This window comes from Lissotriton vulgaris, chromosome 4_1, assembly GCF_964263255.1.
Source record: "Lissotriton vulgaris chromosome 4_1, aLisVul1.2, whole genome shotgun sequence".
NCBI lineage: Eukaryota > Metazoa > Chordata > Amphibia > Caudata > Salamandridae > Lissotriton > Lissotriton vulgaris.
Window position 1 is genome coordinate 1,717,533,706 of NC_141691.1, and position 17,158 is coordinate 1,717,550,863.

The window sequence follows — 17,158 nt, forward strand, 5'->3', positions numbered from 1 at the left end:
TTTTATTTTTAGCGAAGTTGATAATTCATCAGTGGCCTACTGATTTCGCTCGACTCTTTTTCTTATATTTTTATGCCATAACCTATTATAAGCTATATCAACTAGTCCACACTTAATGAACATGTCCTTATTAGGTGTGCCCTCCAGTGGAGCTGGATGGTTCATCTCTAATAAGCGGTCCGGGCTAAACAGGCTATCAATCAGTGGGGAGAAGATAGGCATGACGGATTACAACGGGGACAAAAGTCTGCACTACCTATCTTATCACGGCGGGCAAAGACTAGACAGAATATTTCTATTCTCCGTTGTTTGCAGGCGGTGAATACCTCAAAAGAACCAATCTCGAACAATCAATGTTCGGTCAATCAAACAATCAGTGGGGAGAATAAGTAGGTACGACGTGTTAAAGGTTTGCGTTACCTACCTTTTCGCTACCTGCAAAGAGAGACCTTGTTCTTCCCTGTTTGCAGACAGAGAATCTCCAGACAATAATCCACGAACAACAGTTCGGGAAACAGTGGGGGAGGAAGATAGGCACGACGGATTACAACGGGGACAAAAGTCTGCGTTACCTATCCTTCACTGCTTGCAAAGGGAGAGCCTGTTGTTTCTCCGTTTGCAGACGGTGAATCTCCAGAGGAACCAACAAAAGAGTAATACTAGTATTATCCAAATCAAACAATCATTTCACAATTTGTCGCATTTACGCGACCTTACCCGGACCGGACCGTGTGGGCAGTTCTTCGCCTTCCTCCTTCCAGCGCCCGATCGTTCTCTTACTCCATGATTTTACCGCAGCAGTCCTGTGGGGTCCCAGTCAGGACAGTGGGTCACTCGAGAGAGGTCCGTTCGGAATCGGTGAAGTTCATTCAATCAGCAGCCGGACGAGGGTCCTCTCAAGGCAGGTATACTCCGATCGTTTAGATGTTCACCCCATCGTCTGGACCTCTCTTACCGGACCTTATGTCGCTGATGGGCCCCGCGTTGGGACGCCAATTGTGGAAAAGTTAGCCCATATTACTATCGATGCCCGGGCTGCTGGCGCAAGTCGCCTCTTAGTTCCCATTCTGAATAGTTACCAAATAAAGAGACGGGCGCTGGAAGCAGGAATCACAAGAACAGAGTTTTATTTCTCATGAGGAGAGCCTGTCATTTCGGACACGAAACACAGTGTCTTTCGGGAGGTGCACTAACAAGTTCTCTGAGACATCGCCTTTTATACATTACCAACATTCCTTATTACAATAATGACATTGTGAAGCAAGGAGAAAGACATCCCCGTAATCCTCGTGTTAATCCCACCCCCACATGCATCCACAATAGAGGTCCTCAACCTGCTGATAAGAGGAGGGGGCTATCACGCAGCTGAGTGTTCCGCCGATTCTTAGGATGTGTGCGCCTGATCGTATCCCAGGGGGTGGGGAGGCCAGGATCAATAGTGGGCCCTCTGAAGAGGAGCGACTCCACACAATAGGGGGTAGTAAACTGTATCTCCCGGCTTTGGCGATGGCCTCGGACCTGTGTGGACAATCGGACTCGGTGGAAGGGGTCATCAAAGGAGAGGTATTCATGCCGCGTGGACAATCAGGCGCAGAGGGAGAGTTTACCAACAGAGGGGTATTCATAAAAGGAAAGGAGGTGTTTGGTCAGGCGCGAGCGTGACTCCCAAGGACAGAGTCTTGCAGAAGAAGAAGGTTTATGACTTTTTTTTTTAAACCTTTATTTTGGAGATAAGCAAGGACAAAGGAAGTGCATACACAATACATACAGTCACATATGGCCATTACATTGGTACGTCAGACTCGAAAAATGAGATAGAGGCAAGTACAGGGTAGCATATCAGTCAACACATATAGCCACATCGAAATGTACAATGCATATAAGAAAGAAATGATCCAGCTTGCACAGACAAGCTAATAAGACAATACATTATGGACACACTCTATTAGCGCATAGAAAATAAAACAAAGGAGAGTCAGATAGAAGGGCCAAGAAAAAACCGGACAGGGGCACGATCTCAATTTCTAACCATACCACAGCCCCCGAAAGCTCGCAGTAAGAGGAAGCAGCCCAGACTCTCCCCCGATACTTGAGGATCAACAGGTGTAAAATGAAATCCCAGCCCACCATGCTGCCGTCAACCAACCCCTACACGGTCCCCATGTTCAGAATCAGAATCCTGCACAGCTCTAGTTAGGAGGTACACCTGGAGCGGACTCCAAAAGTCCTTCGGTCTGCATCTGACAGGCATCAATTCAGAGTAGATATTATATTGGTCCTGACAGTATATGAGGTCAGTCAACCAATCCTGGAAGCGCGGTACCCTGCCACGACCCCAGCAACAAGCAACCCTACGCTTAGCCAGCAGCAGGGCCACGTCGACAAATCTACGGTGAGGCAGGCACGTCCTTAGAATAACCCAGCAACATCACCAAGGGGTCAAACGTCACCCCATGGACCTGAGTCCAATATTCCAGCACCCCCGCACAACTCCAAGCCAAGTGCAGAAAGTCAGCGCCCTCTGCACGACACCTAGCGCATCTGTCATCCTCCGCCAAATGAAACCGAAGTTTCCTCGCCGGGGTGTAATAGTACCTCTGAACAAATTTGTAGTGGATAATTTTAAGGCGACAACTGGAGGAAACATTGGCTGTGAGTCCACAGCAGTACTTCCATTGCTCGTCGGTAATAGGGGCTCCCAACTCAGCAACCCACTGCTCGCGCACCCGACTGGTCGGGACCGAACGCTGTCTGCGAATAGCACCGTATAATTTCGACACCAGGTGTCGCCCATCTGAAACCAACAGCACGTGGAGGGGGAGGGTAACCTCCGGCTCTGAAGGGAAATCTGGTAACAGAGCACGCATGCCCTGCCGCAAGCGGACAAAGTAGAACAGCTCTAATGGGGAGCAGGCAGCTACTCCGAAGAAATGAGCCTGCGTACGGAAGGCACCTTCATGAAACAAGTCACCCCACGAGAGGATACCGAGCCGCCTACACATTCGTTGAAAACCCGTTTCCAGCAACAGAGACAAATCAGGATGATAAGACAGAGGCAGGGCCGGCGAATAAAGAAAGGAGACGCCCAGCAATTGAGCCACCCGTTTCCAAGCATCCACCGTGCACGTCACCGTCGTGCGAGGCGTTTCCACATCTGACACCTTGCCCAATACCATCCCCTCCAGTGGGAGCGGGTGGGCAACCCAATGTTCAGCAGCAATTTGGGGCATAAACGGCGTGGGGCGCATCCAGTGATAAGCGTAATGCGTCTGAGCGCTAAGATAATAAAGCTCAAAGTCAGGGACATCGAAACCGCCATCAGAATAGGGTAATGTAAGGGTAGCCCAAGCCACCCGCGGCTGCTTGCCCCCCCAGAACAATCGTATAAGCTCAGATCGAAGTCTGCGAAAAAAATAAGCACCAGGATGGTACGGAAGGTTTTGAAAAAGGTACAGAAAGCGGGGCAAAACTACCATCTTGATAAGTGACGCCCTGCCGGCCATGGAGAGAGGCAAGGACATCCATCTAGTGACATCATCTGCAAGTTTAGTAATAGCCACACCATAGTTGAGCCGAACCGTCTCTTCTCTATCCAATGACACGACAATGCCGAGATAACGCAGCTCCGAATCACACCATTCCAGAGGGTAATCAAGGGGAAACCTAGCTACAGCAGCAGTGAGGGGGAAAAGTTGGGACTTCCGCCAGTTGATATAGACACCGGAGACACCCCCAAAAGCGACCAACTCTCGTAAGAGCGAATTAAGGTTGTTCTCAGGGTCTTTAACATAAAGTGTAACATCGTCAGCGTATAAAGAAATACCGACCTGCCGCTGAAGACAATTAAAGGCGCTCTGCTGGTGAAGCTGACGAATCCTGCAGGCTAGCGGCTCAATGGCAATGGCAAACAATAGGGGCGAGAGGGGGCATCCCTGTCGGGTCCCCCTTGTGAGAGGGAACGAGGGGGACAGCACCCCATTCACCACCACCCTCGCCATCGGATCAGTATATAAGAGCTTAACCCATGAGATGAAGATCCGGGGAAGCCCATCCGACAAAGAACATCAATAAGATAGCCCCACTCCACGGAGTCGAACGCCTTAGTGGCATCCAGAAAAATGGCAGCAACCGGGATATCAGGAGCAATGGTCGACACAAGCGAAAATAAGGTGCAAAGATTGTGGGAGGTAGCACGGCCGGGCACAAACCCCGACTGATCAGGCAGTACAAGAACGGGCATGAGCTCGGCAAGTCTCACTGCCAAGACTTTCGCGAGAATTTTGACATCGCAGTTGAGCAATGAGAGGGGCCTATAGGAGCCCACATCCAGCGGATCCTTCCCCGGCTTGAGCAGCGACGTAATGGCGACCTCCCGCATGGAGCACGGCAGACGCCCCTCCTCCAGGGACTCCTCAAAAACCTCGCGGAGAACAGGGGCCATGGTGTCCACGTAACACTTATAAAACTCAGCAGGAAGGCCATCCAGACCGGCGGCCTTCCCATTATTCAAAGACATGATGGCATTCCTGACCTCCTCCACCTCTAGGGGTCTACCTAAGAACGCTCGATGATCATCCGATAGCCAACAGAGTGCAAGCTCATCAAGAAATCCGCCATACCGTGTCTCACCAGTCTGCTGTGTCGTGTAAAGGTGTGCGTAATGGTCTATAAAAGTACGCTGAATCTCCGCAGTGTCCCGACAGCGAGTGCCATCCGGCAACACCAATTCCAACACGTCCGACCAATGCCTTGGATGTCTAGTAAGGGCAGCGAGGACCTTACCGGGCCGCTCCCCCTCACAGTATCGCCTCGCCGTCCAGTACTTTCCCCTATGTTTAACCTCTCTAGCAGCCTCCTCTTCATACTCGGAGAGTTTAGTACGGAACTGGGCCAGAAGATCGGGATCAGAGTCAACCTGCATCCTGCGTTCTAAGTCTCGCAAGTCAGGGTCCAAGCCCTCGAGGGCCCGAACAATCAGTTTAAGAATTCCACAACTTTTAGAAATAGTGACTCCCCGGATCGTAACCTTGAACGCCTCCCATATGACCTCGACGCTGTCAACAGAGCCCTTGTTTCTAGGGAAGAACGCCTCTACCTCCTCGCCAAGCTCCTCCTTGAACACCGGGTCAAGCAACGCAGTCGGAAAAAGGCGCCAAGGCGGGCGCGGCCTATGCAGCCCGGAGACGGATAGAGCAACCTTCACCGGACAGTGATCAGAATACGTACGAGCCAGATGTGTAGCCTCCCGCAGGCCAGCTACCAACCCTCTAGAGAGAAACACATAGTCCAATCTCGCCCATGAACGAGCATGTGTAGTGTAATGAGTACCCTCCTTAGTGGCAGGGTGGGCATACCTCCAGCTGTCGATCAACCCAGCCTCCTCCACAATCCCACGCAATACTTCCCTAGCTTGCACATTATACTGAGGGCTCCCTTCCGATCTATCCGACTGGGCATGAAATGCAAAATTGAAGCCCCCCCCCCCACACAATGTAAGTGGCATCCACAGCAAGCACATGACCCCACAATGTAACGAAAAAGGCTGGAGTATCGACATTAGGAGCATAGCAATTAACAAACAGTACAGTGTTCTGCCCAAGCCGCCCCCACAGTAGCACATAGCGCCCCTCAGGGTCACCCATAGATCCCAGTTCTTGAAATGCGAGCGATCTTTTAATAAGGATGAAAACCCCGAGAGCATAAGAAGAATAGGAAGCAAACATCCTGGCCGCAGCCCACCTCCCACCAAAGCTGGGGGAAGGAGCGGGACGCAGATGCATCTCCTGGAGGAGGGCAACATGAATAGCATGCCTGTCCAAGTACTGGATCACACTACGACATTTCCTGGCATCATTAAGTCCCCGTACATTCCAAGACAAAATCGATATCTGATCTATAACAGCAGTCGACATTAGCCAGTTTCCGGGCCCCACAGGACCCAATAAGCAAATACGGAACCCCCAACTCCCAGCGACAGGACCGCACCCTAGGGAGCAGTCGTCCCCCCGCATACACTCCACACCCATCCCAGCCATCTCCAAACCAAGCAACCAGAACCACAACAACCCCCCCCCCAGCTGAACCATCCATGCAACAAGCACTCAGAAAACACTACGCACATCACGCAGCCAATCCAGCTCATACGGCCCACAACTCACACACGCGGTCCTCGTGCAAAGCGCTCTCCGCCACGCGGCTGCCAAAGATGGCGGCCGCTCCATCCGGTCCCATGGCGGACGGGGGCAAGGGCCCCAGGAGCAATTCCGCCGAAAAGATAAATGGAACAGCCGAGGCAGCGGGCACGGAGCCACGCCTGTGCACACAGACAATAGCAGCAATCCATCCACTGACCCCTGAGGCCTGGGCAAGCAAGTGTGGTCAGCTTCATCCCCACCCCCCCCACCCACCTGACGACACCCCAACTATCAGGCCATGCGCACCCCCACCCCCCCGTTCCCCAACACACATCCAGTCAACCAACATAGGACTAGAATCCAAACCAAAGGTACAAGTGGGGCACACCCTCCGGGGAACCTTCTAGAGGTGCACGATACCACTCCCTCACACCACGCCAGTGTCCGAGCCAACGAGTATCAAACGGCCCCAGGCGCAGCGCGGGGGAGGTGGGAGGTGGGTGCCCAGAGCGCGACACCAGATAGCACCATCCTGCGGTTCCACACCGACCCCAAGAAACAATACGTACACTCTCACCTCAGGCAAGACATGACCCCCGCACCAACAAAAATAAAAGCGGATATCAGTTAGGCCACCAATGCGGACAAGGAAGCCAGTAGAAGTCAGTGTAAAAGACAGACGTCCAGAATGTTCCAACACCAGAAAAAGAGAAACAAAGACCAAAGTCACCACAATCAGGCGACCTCCTCCTCAGCCGCCGAATGTTCATCCTCAGGGTCTCGATCGCCTCTCCGATCTGCAGCCGCTCGTTCGCGCTGGAGGCGCTTAGCAAAATCCTCAGCATGCTGTGGGTTGGTGAAAAAATGTTGCTTAGCCTGGTGCGTCACTCTAAGTTTGGCAGGGTAAAGCAAAGCGTAGTCTACTTGTAGATCCCGAAGTTTCTTTTTCACCCCCAGGAACTTACGACGCTGGTCCTGCACCATCGGCGTGAAGTCGGGGTACATGGTGAAAGACACCCCATCGAAGGAGAGGGCCCGATTAGTGCGGGCAGCCTGGAGGGCAGCGTCCCGGTCACGATAGTTTAAAAGGCGTGCGATGATGGGGCGCGGTGCGGCCCCAGAGGCCGGCCGAGGTCCCAGTGACCGATGCGCTCTCTCTACGATGAACTGGGATGAGAATGCTTCCGCCCCAATGGCGCCCACCAGTAGTCTCTCCACATAAGTTTCCATTTTGCCCACATTTGTGGACTCCGGCACACCTACAATGCGAACGTTATTGCGCCTACTCCTCGCCTCCAACTCCTCATTCTTAGCGGCAATTACACGCAATATATTGTCCATTCTCGCCAGTTGGGTGGTGTGGGTGGCTGCCGTGTCGTCGTGGTCCGAAATGCGCTGTTCCGCCGTTGTCAGGCGCTCCTCATGCACGTCCAGCTTCTGGACGACCGCATTCATGCGCGACGATATCTTGTCCACCTTGTCCACTATCGTGGCAAACCCCTGCCTCATCTCCTGCATCATCTGGGTAAAGTCCGGTGGTGGTGGCTGCGGCACACTATCAGCGACAGGCGGGGGGGGAGATCGCGAAGTCCCAGCATCCTGGAGCAACCGCGTTCCCCTCCTAGCTCCTCCAGAGTCAAAGGACAACTTGGATTGTTTAGTGTCCGGCTTCCCCATAATGGTGTGCTAGTAGTGCAGCGGGGGACCACAGCAAATAGGAGTTAGGACGTAGGCCGGACACAGGGCACGGATAACAGCCGAACCGTGGGGGCACGAGCAGGCCAGCGCGCCCCGCCACTCCCAACGACGGAAAAATGGCCGTCTCCGCACCCGGACCAAAGGGGCGATCCCCCAAACGACCAGAAGGAGATCCGCTGTGTCTCCGTGAGCAATGGTATCCGGGCAGGCAGATGTAGGAGCCAAGAGATCAGTCCAATGGCAAAGAAGAAACAAACAGCCTGTCCGGCCAGCGAGCGGGCCCGGTGGAGAGGGGCAGAGCAGGGCCTACACCCCACGTGCAGAGCCACGGGCTGGCATGAACGATGACGCCGGGCCAAGGGACACCAGACCTCCAGAGCGCAAGTCGGGGAAACTTGGAATCCTCGTAACTTCGGCCAGCAACCTCCGAACGGCCCAGGAGTTGGACCGTGGGTGGTCAGTCAATATCCCAGTAGATCTATAGGGTCAGATCAGGGTGCATCGATGGTAATCAGGATCCCTAGGCGGATAATAGCTCCGGGCAGCAGGAGCCTCACGACAGTGCGGCCATTCTGCAGTGCGCCCTCTAGCGCCCCCCCGAAGAAGGTTTATGACTTTCCCATGTGAGGGAGGAGGGGGGAGCCAGGGTGCGCACAGGGACAGAGTCGCACAGAGAGAGAGGTCTTATGACCCGTACATGAGAGAACGGGGGCAGTCAGATACAGCTGGGGGGGTCATGTCAGCTGAGGCGAAGGATGCTTCTTCGAGAGGAAAATGGGGGGGTGCATGGGTCAAGCAGGAGGGTTACTTTTCAGAGCAGGGTCGCGCAGGAGGGAAGCCGGGGATTCCAACGAGCGGGCAAAAGGCCATGGTGCCTAAAATGGCTGTCATGTACATATGGGCACGGGCTTTTACTGGTGGAATGAAGCGGTCAATGTTTCACGGTATTCATGGTGCCTACAGGGAGGGAAATGGAAAAAGGCAAATGAACGCCGCTTATGTACATTAATTTTTCTAATTTCCACACAAGGCTTAGCACGGGGGAGGGAGAGGCCTAGCAGCGAAGGGGTTAACAACTGTGCCCCACCTAGTGATAGCGGTGCAGGTATGTATTGGAAATTAAGCGGTGATAAGGTCCTTGCCAGTTTAAGGAAGGCGGGCAAGTCATATTGTTGAACAGTGACGAGCATTCCAGTTGGTATAACTGCTCACGGCTGGTTGGCAGCAGTTCATGGTATGCATTCATTTGGCTTATAAAGGTGACATGCAAACCTTTCTGAATCAAGGAGTGAGTGCCTACATATTCTTTTCAATATTGATAAGCACACATGTGGGTGCCATTCTTTATTAATATCAGTTAGGGAAATTCCTTGCAGCTGAAGTATTTTGGTATTTGAAAGTTATTGTTGTTCATTAGAAAAACCTGTCCTAAGCAGCAAATGGTGATATGCACACTTATTATTGGCACTCATACTAGTTGATGGTATATTGTAGCACAAGCCTAACATACTATGAATGGCAAGTAGTTATAGATGGGTACACTTTTACGTGGTGATTTGTTTCACTTGTATATTGCCATATATCATTTACTGTAAATTCCTGCATTTGAGCCTTGTCCTAACATTGCTCAGGCTTGTAATCAATTGCAAAAACCAGAGCAGAGTGGGCTAAAGAACGGTGATGGATTAAACCCAGATCTTTTGACTGGGTGTGAGTGTTTGATTGATTCAGATGCTCCGTCCATCACCACCCCCTTTTGTACCGCTTTTGGCCGCCATAAGTGTGGCAGGGTATGCGCAGACGTGAGTCCCTTGCTCATTTTGCCACTGGATTCAAGCAAGCTGGGCTGAAGACGGCTGGAATGCCAGAAACCGGTCCTCGGAAGCTTGTTTCCGGTCCAGGGAAGACATGACTTGACAGTTTGGGCTGGACTGTTCCCATGAGGCACAGGGTCAGACTGATTTGCATATAGCCATGTCTGAACTGGGGTGGCAGAGTGGGCTAAAGAACGGTGATGGTTTAAACCCAGATCTTTTGACTGGGTGTGAGTGTTTGATTGATTCAGATGCTCCGTCCGTCACCACCCCCTTTTGTACCGCTTCAGGCTTGTAATCAGGCACCAATGTTCTTGATAGTGCTGGTGAATTCACTATGAAGTGGGAAACATGGTGCAACATGTTTAATAATTATCTGGTGACTGACTGCTGGTGGCAAATCCTTTGAAGCAGAAAGGAAGAAAGCATTGTTATTCAACCTTTTGGTGGAGGGAGCACAAAAGTATTCAACCATTTGCAGAGGTGCCGTCCACCCAGTAGGTTAGCTACTGGTGAATATCATGATTTCAGAGAAGCTACTGACAAGCTAAAACCACATTTCAAGGATGATCCCCATATCATCATGCAGCATCACCTTTTTACTCCAGATTCAAAGTAGCTAAATGAACCCTTTGAGTCGTATTTGGGAGCACACAGAATCCTATCCTCTCAGTGTAAATTTGGTAGAACTTTAGATTGGGGAACAAATTGTAGTACATTGACCCATAAGAAAACTCTGGAGCAACCCCGAGGCGCAGGAATCAGTCTTTATTTGAAACTGTTGGCATTGTTAAAAGTGTAGACCTGTCAATTTGTTTGGCCAAAGAAATTTCTGACATCAGCTAGTCATTTGATGAAGTGTGTGCTATTCGTAAGAATGTCTCATCTGAGGATAAATTCAAGGTAAAGACAAAACTTAGTGTTATTTCAAGGTGAATTGTTATTAATGTGGGTCTGAATTTCATAAGGTCTACTTTAAAAATGGGCCTATGTTTTAAATGTTAGGCTACACTAGTATTTGCAGCCTTAACCGTTCATTCTGCGGGAGCCCAATGACTCACCAAGATAGTTCAGTCTCAATATACACTTACTTACAAATCTCGTAGTGGTGAATCTATGCGGCTCTAGAGAGGTCGATGGACCTTTTCCACCGTAGGCAAATTAGAGCTTTCCCAAGTCAATTCCTATCATCAATGACAGAATTTGCGATCAATCCATGATGATAGGTTGGTTAAAGTTTCAAAACCGTTATTTGTCATAAGGTTAGAGTATCTAAATCTCTTTATTTAGATCATTAAGTTTACAGAAATATAAAATAGATTTGATTAGATGTTAACATTAGAAAAATTCACAGTGTGCAAAAAAACATCTTTTTTCCTTTCTGAGCTGTTGTTGAATTATCGTTGGTTCGATACCTCCCCACACTGACTACAACCATCCGCCCAGTAATCAGCTGACAGTTTCCTTCACGGAAAAAGAAGCATATCGTATGTCCGGTATCCAGAACCTCCAGTCTTTCGACCCCTTTGCTGATGCAACAAAGAGTGATGCCTGGCTCCCAGCAGGGACATAGGATTCTATTCATATAAGGATCCAACAGAGAAATGGCAGAAAGACCCTCACAACCCTACAAGAGATTGCAGATGATTACGATAAAAATAAGTTAGTCAAGGCCTTTAAAAAGAAATTTGCTTGCAATGGTACTGTGGTTGAGCACCCAGAATACGCAGAGGTAATCCAGCTTCAAGGTGACCAGCGTAAAAACGCATGCCAGTTCCTCATTGAGGTGGGACTGGCAAAGGATGAACAGCTTAAAGTCCATGGCTTCTAAATGCTCCAGTTCATAGAATTCCATCTGGAATGAGTAGCCAGTCCTCCTCGAAAGTTAAACTGAACAGCATGTGAAAATGCCCTTTCACAATTTTGAGGACATGCTACATTAATGTAATAAACAGCATCAACATCTGTAGTGGGAGACTCTTTGCTGGAGGGTTGGTTGGAAACAATTATGGCAGGACTGTAATCCTAAAGTAAAACATGGCACAGAATCCAACCCTGTGGAAAATTCCACAATCTAAGTAAGCATTTCAGAAGTCCAAGTATCACATGGCAGACGTGAGGTATAGTAGCAAAGTTTTTGCAATTAATTGAGAGAAAGACTGCTAAGATAAAAAAAACTAGATAGTGATATGAGAGGCTCCCTATGTGCTGCACTGTAGCATTTTGGTTTTACCCTGACCAGAAGCTAACCCCACTTGATATGAGCAGGTGAGAAGTCTCACTGGTCAGTAGAAGAGTTTAAGAAACAAGACGAGGGGAGGAGCTTAGCGTGCATCCAAGATGGTCGCTTGAGCTCCCGAGACCCTCGCCGCCTCCTACATCTATCCTGTCACGGATCCTGTTTTTAACGACGGGTTATTGTAGCTGTAACTCTCCTGATCTACTTGGCCTTTTCAAAAAATTAATCGAACGCCGGACACCTGAAATACTCAGTCCTGACGCCTGAAGGCCTACACCGTGGGACAACCTGGGACTCGAGCATCCGAAATACCCGGGGGATAGTTGAACAACAACGGCGGATGGAAGGAGACTGCTACCCCTGGTCTACTTTCGGTTTCGATTTTCCTGCTCTCGTCCACTGAAAGACGGCTATCCTTTGTTCTTGCCGGTCCATGAGCCAACTTGCTCAACTGACCCTGACCGGTGCCCAGCATTTTTGATTTTTTCGCAGTTTCTCTCCGTGAGGAGCCATTCGCACCAGGTCCCAAAAGCCCCTTTGGGGCGCACAGCTCAATATGGCGGGCAAACCTGAAAGCGATAAACGGACTACCAAGAACACGTCTCGGGGTGGTGCCACTCAATCCAACATCATGGATCGATATACGCGCCCCAAGGGTTCCCCCAGCGGGACTGGCAAAACTCCGGAGGACCTCGGAGGTGGCCCCCCAGAAACGGAAGAGTTGACTCTGCGAGATGTAATGGGCGCCATCGCAAGCATGAAGTCGTCTATGGGCCAGCAGTATGAAACTTTGGCCTCCAAGATCGACACAGTGGCTGTTGATGTCAGTTTGATTAGGACGGACTTGGCCAAAACTAATGAGAGTCAAGTCGCTGGATATCAAAACTGGCAGCATCACCACCGATGTGTTCGACCTCCAGACCGAGGTCCGGCACTTACGAACCTCGAGTGAACAGTTTGCCCGCCGGCTCGAGGATTTTGAAAGCCACGCAAGGCGCAACAATGTTCGCATCGTCGGAGTTCCGGAGACTTCAGCTGAACAATCGACTGATCTCCTTGTGGAAGATCTGATTTTAAACCATCTTGCTCCTAAGGGCCTCAGCAACTTTTTTGCGGTGGAGCGTGCCCATAGAGTTCCGGGCGGAAGACGCAAACCGGGTGCCACACCAAGACCCATAGTTGCTCGGATCTTCAACTTCAGGGACAGGGATGCCATCTTGCAGGCCTCGAGGACCAACGGCCCCACGAAATTTGAGAACGCATCCATCAGCTTCTATCCCGACTTTACCCAGTCGGTGCAGAAACAGAGACTGGGATTTACCGGGGTTAAACGTAGACTAAGAGACCTGGGCCTGAAGTATGCCATGCTCTTCCCTGCCCGGCTACGGATTGAACATAATGAGCGTGTACTATTTTTTGATATGCCGGAGGTGGTTAGTGACTGGTTGGACACTTTGTCAACGCAACGGGAATATACGGAGCAACCCAGAGGCGCGGAGGGAGGCCAGACGGACCAGGAGGAGTGAGGAGACCGGCGTGAGCAACTCCCATACCGCGTAGCGGTAGTTCGTCTCATTTTTGGGTCAATGACACTTTCACGATGCAAACCCTGAGGCGGCGGGGGGATTGGGAATTTTCCTCCTCTTGGGGTGTTCCTTTTTAGGTTGCGCCTATTATCATTCGCTTGCGAATGTAATAGGCGAAAACTCAAGTGCTCCATTCGACTTGTCAAACCACTGCGGTTTTTCCACAGTGCATGTGAGTCACGTGACCACAAAAGCGGGTCACGTGACCACACAAGCACGCGCATCTCCCTAATCCGCCTGCCACACTTCTCCTCCCCTCGCTCGCATTCCCGCCCCCCCACCAGGCTCTCCCGCCCCCATCCGGCTTTGTTTGCATATAAGATTATTTGCTGCCCCTTCCACTGCACGAGCCCTCTCACAGCAACTTCGAATTTGTTCATTTTTCGTTCCAAGTGACTTTTCTATTTTGACAAAACTACGTTTTGTTTCCACGAAAAAAAGCATCATACTCAGTTTTTATTATTCTCATTTGAACATGTAAATAATTCTTTTTTTAAACAGAATATTTATCACTTTGGAGACTTTTTTTCAATTTTCTAGGAGGCTTAAGTCGACATTTTAGTCTAACATGATGTTTTAGAATAAACTCCGTATTGATCCTACCCCACAGCGGTTTCAGATGTTGTATTATAACATGCGTTGAAAAAAGCGTCTAGCGGCGCTAGACTGACTGCTTCACCGCCCTTTAATCACATCATGTTTCCCTGCCTCACTTTTATCAACACAATTAACACAATTATATAGCATTACGCCCCAGTTTGTAAACAACCATTTAATTCAAACGTGTATGTTTGCTTGTACATTTTCCACGGTGGTTGGTACGCGAGTTGGAAACTTTGCTCTCCGGGCAGCATAAGTGCGCCATTCCAGGCAGCGGTGCACCATTCTCTTCCATTCCTCAACTACCGCTTTCGCGAAAGTGCATTTGCATAACGTGAATGCGCGCGCTCTGCCCCGTCTCGGTTCTAAAATACTGCAGCATTCCTTTGGCGGCAAACTTCTCGACGCCGCTCTTGTTCCGCTCGATCAATTGCCTTCAGTTACCGTGGCAACCAGCAGATGGGGTTCTTTGACAAAGGTCAGCTGGAGGCGGAGAGGTTAATTTTTTTTTCTTTATAAACCTCTTTCATCGCTGTGACAGTTCCGCCGTGGATGCGGCGAGGGGCAGTTATCAGATTACTTGTATTAAAAGCTAATTAAGATGTGTGCAAATCGGTGCCGCACGGCTACTTGAGTCAGTGATTTAGGTCGCCGTACGTTTGGCGTTGGCGGAGTACGCCAGAGCTCTTAAGCAGGATGTTTTTTAGCAGGGCTCGGCCGGAGGTGTCACCACTTACTTAGCCAAGCAGCGCCCGAAACATGTTTAAGTTCAGGGCTGTGGCAGGTTGCTGCATTTCCTCCTCCTTGGAACAAAAACTGTACACAGTATGCACCGTTATGGTGCTTCGCTCGTGGAGACATTTCTATTTTTTGGCAGGAGTTAAAAACAAGCACTGGCATTGCCAATAGGTTTCGCATTTGGAAAATTGGAGCTATTGGTTTTGTAAATGACATTTTATATTTATATATTGTTATTGACAAAGCCAATAACGATATATAAATATAAAATGTCATTTACAAAACCAATAGCTCCAACTTTCCAAATGCGAAACCTATTGGCAACACCAGTGCTTGTTCTTCTTGTAGATTAGTTTTTGTTTAGGGTAGGGCGACAGGCACACTGCAAGTTGGGGTGGTTTTTTGTATTATTGCAGGGGTGCAGGGAGGGGGGGGATGTGTGTGTGGGGCTTTTTGGGGGAGGGGGGGGTTTCTTTCCTTTGTTTGAATTGTTTTAGAGGCTGCGTATTGTTGTACATTTTGATCTCCGTTTCCTTCTCGGGGTTGGGGGACCCCGCCAGTGTTTAAGGGATGGGGATAGGGGGTTGAGAGTCTTAAGTTGGAATGTTAATGGCTTGGGGGACAGGATAAAGTGGGGGATAGTACTTCAATACTTGAAACGCCACTCCCCTGATATTGTATTATTGCAGGAAACACACTTGGTGGGGAACACGTTTCACGCTATGAATCGGAGGGGCTATCGGTTGGTTGCACATTCAGGGTTCACCTCTGGATCCAGAGGGACTGGTGTTCTGGTTCGAAATTCCCTCCCCTTGGAGGTTGATGATACTGTCCTGGATGATAGGGGACGGTATGTGGCCATTATTGGTAGGTGGGAGGGGAAGACGATCTCCATCCTCTCAGTATACGTTCCCCCGGGATTACAGACCACGACGTTTGCCGACCTGGGGAAACTGGTGCTGGAGCTCCCCGAGGGGATTTTGGTTGTGGGAGGACATTTTAACTCAGTTGTTAGTGGCATGGAGGATCGTAACCCTCCCAGAGATCTCACGCGGTTGCAGTCCTGTCTTGGTGGCTTCTTGGATACATTTGGGCTGGTCGATTGTTGACGGATGTTACACCCTGGGCAGGCTCAATACATCTTCCACTTGGGGGCACACGGGAGCCTCGCTAGGCTCGATTACATCCTCATGCCTGCGGCACAGGCCGTATCGGTGAGAGAGGTCCGACATTTGCCCAGAGGCATCTCGGATCACTCCCCGCTATGGCTACTCGTAGATCTCCATCTGGGAGCCGGGGGTAGGGTTGCCCCGATCAATCCTTGGCATCTCCATAATCCGGAAACCCGGGCGGGTGTGGTTAAGGCTATCGACAATTACTTTGCCGAAAATGTGGGATCGGTGTCCTCGTCTGTGTCCTTATGGGAGGCTTTCAAAACTGTTCTTCGGGGCCAGACACTGTCACTGATTGCCTGTGCTAAGAAACGTCATAATGAGGAGGTTCTGAAGCTAGAATCTGAAATCACTGCTTTAGAGGCCGATCTTGAGTCCGGGGTCACGCAAGATACAGTGCATGTCTTGAATTTAAAATAGTTTGACTATAAAGCCGTGGTGACGAATGTTGCTAAAGCCATGAGTCGCGAGCAACAGGGCCGTTTGTATGATGTGGGTGACAAAGCGGGGAAATTGATTGCATGGTTGGACAAGAGGGAAAGACTGAGTCGAGTGGTGCCGGTTGTTGAACGTGCGGATGGTGTGAGTGTGGTGGATCCACTGGAGATCACATGTCATTTCTGAACGGTGTATGCGCCAGTCTCCGATAGGCCGGTGGAGGATTCGCATCTTCTACTCAGAGATATCGCATTGCCTAGCTTATCTGACTCTGATAGAGAGCTTATGGAGGCGGAATTATACACCGATGAAATAGCGCTCGCTATTCCCTCCATTTTCTGGAGAAAAGCTACGTGCCCAAATGGTATACCCATCGAGTTGTACAAGTTATGTCCGAACAAAATGGCGCCGTATCTTCGTTCGATGATTTTGGAGTCCAAGGAGAGGGGCTCGCTTCCCCGAGACCAGAGATTGGCGTCTATCGCTGTAATTCATAAAGAGGGGAAACCCTGTGAGCTGTGTACCTCTTACAGACCCATTTCACTTCTAAATGCCGAACCTAAGATCCTGGCGAAATTGTTAGTGAATCGCTTATTTAAAGTGATTGGGGACCTGATACATCCAGATCAGTCTGGCTTTATTCCAACCTGCAACACTGCATTGAACCTACGCCGTCTTCACGGCGTTCTTGCAAGGGCGGGGACATTGCGTGAGCCTGCCATTTTGGTTTCTCTAGACG

The 17,158-nt window shown here is 50.1% G+C and overlaps 1 protein-coding gene and 1 pseudogene across 2 annotated transcripts in view; both read left to right on the forward strand.

The window, feature by feature from the left end:
- The window catches only part of TMEM67 (transmembrane protein 67), a 1,133,211-nt gene that overhangs the window by 443,383 nt on the left and 672,670 nt on the right, over window positions 1–17,158 (forward strand). The window lies entirely within an intron of this gene.
- On the forward strand, window positions 11,123–11,752 carry LOC147724442 (eukaryotic translation initiation factor 1 pseudogene; annotated as a pseudogene).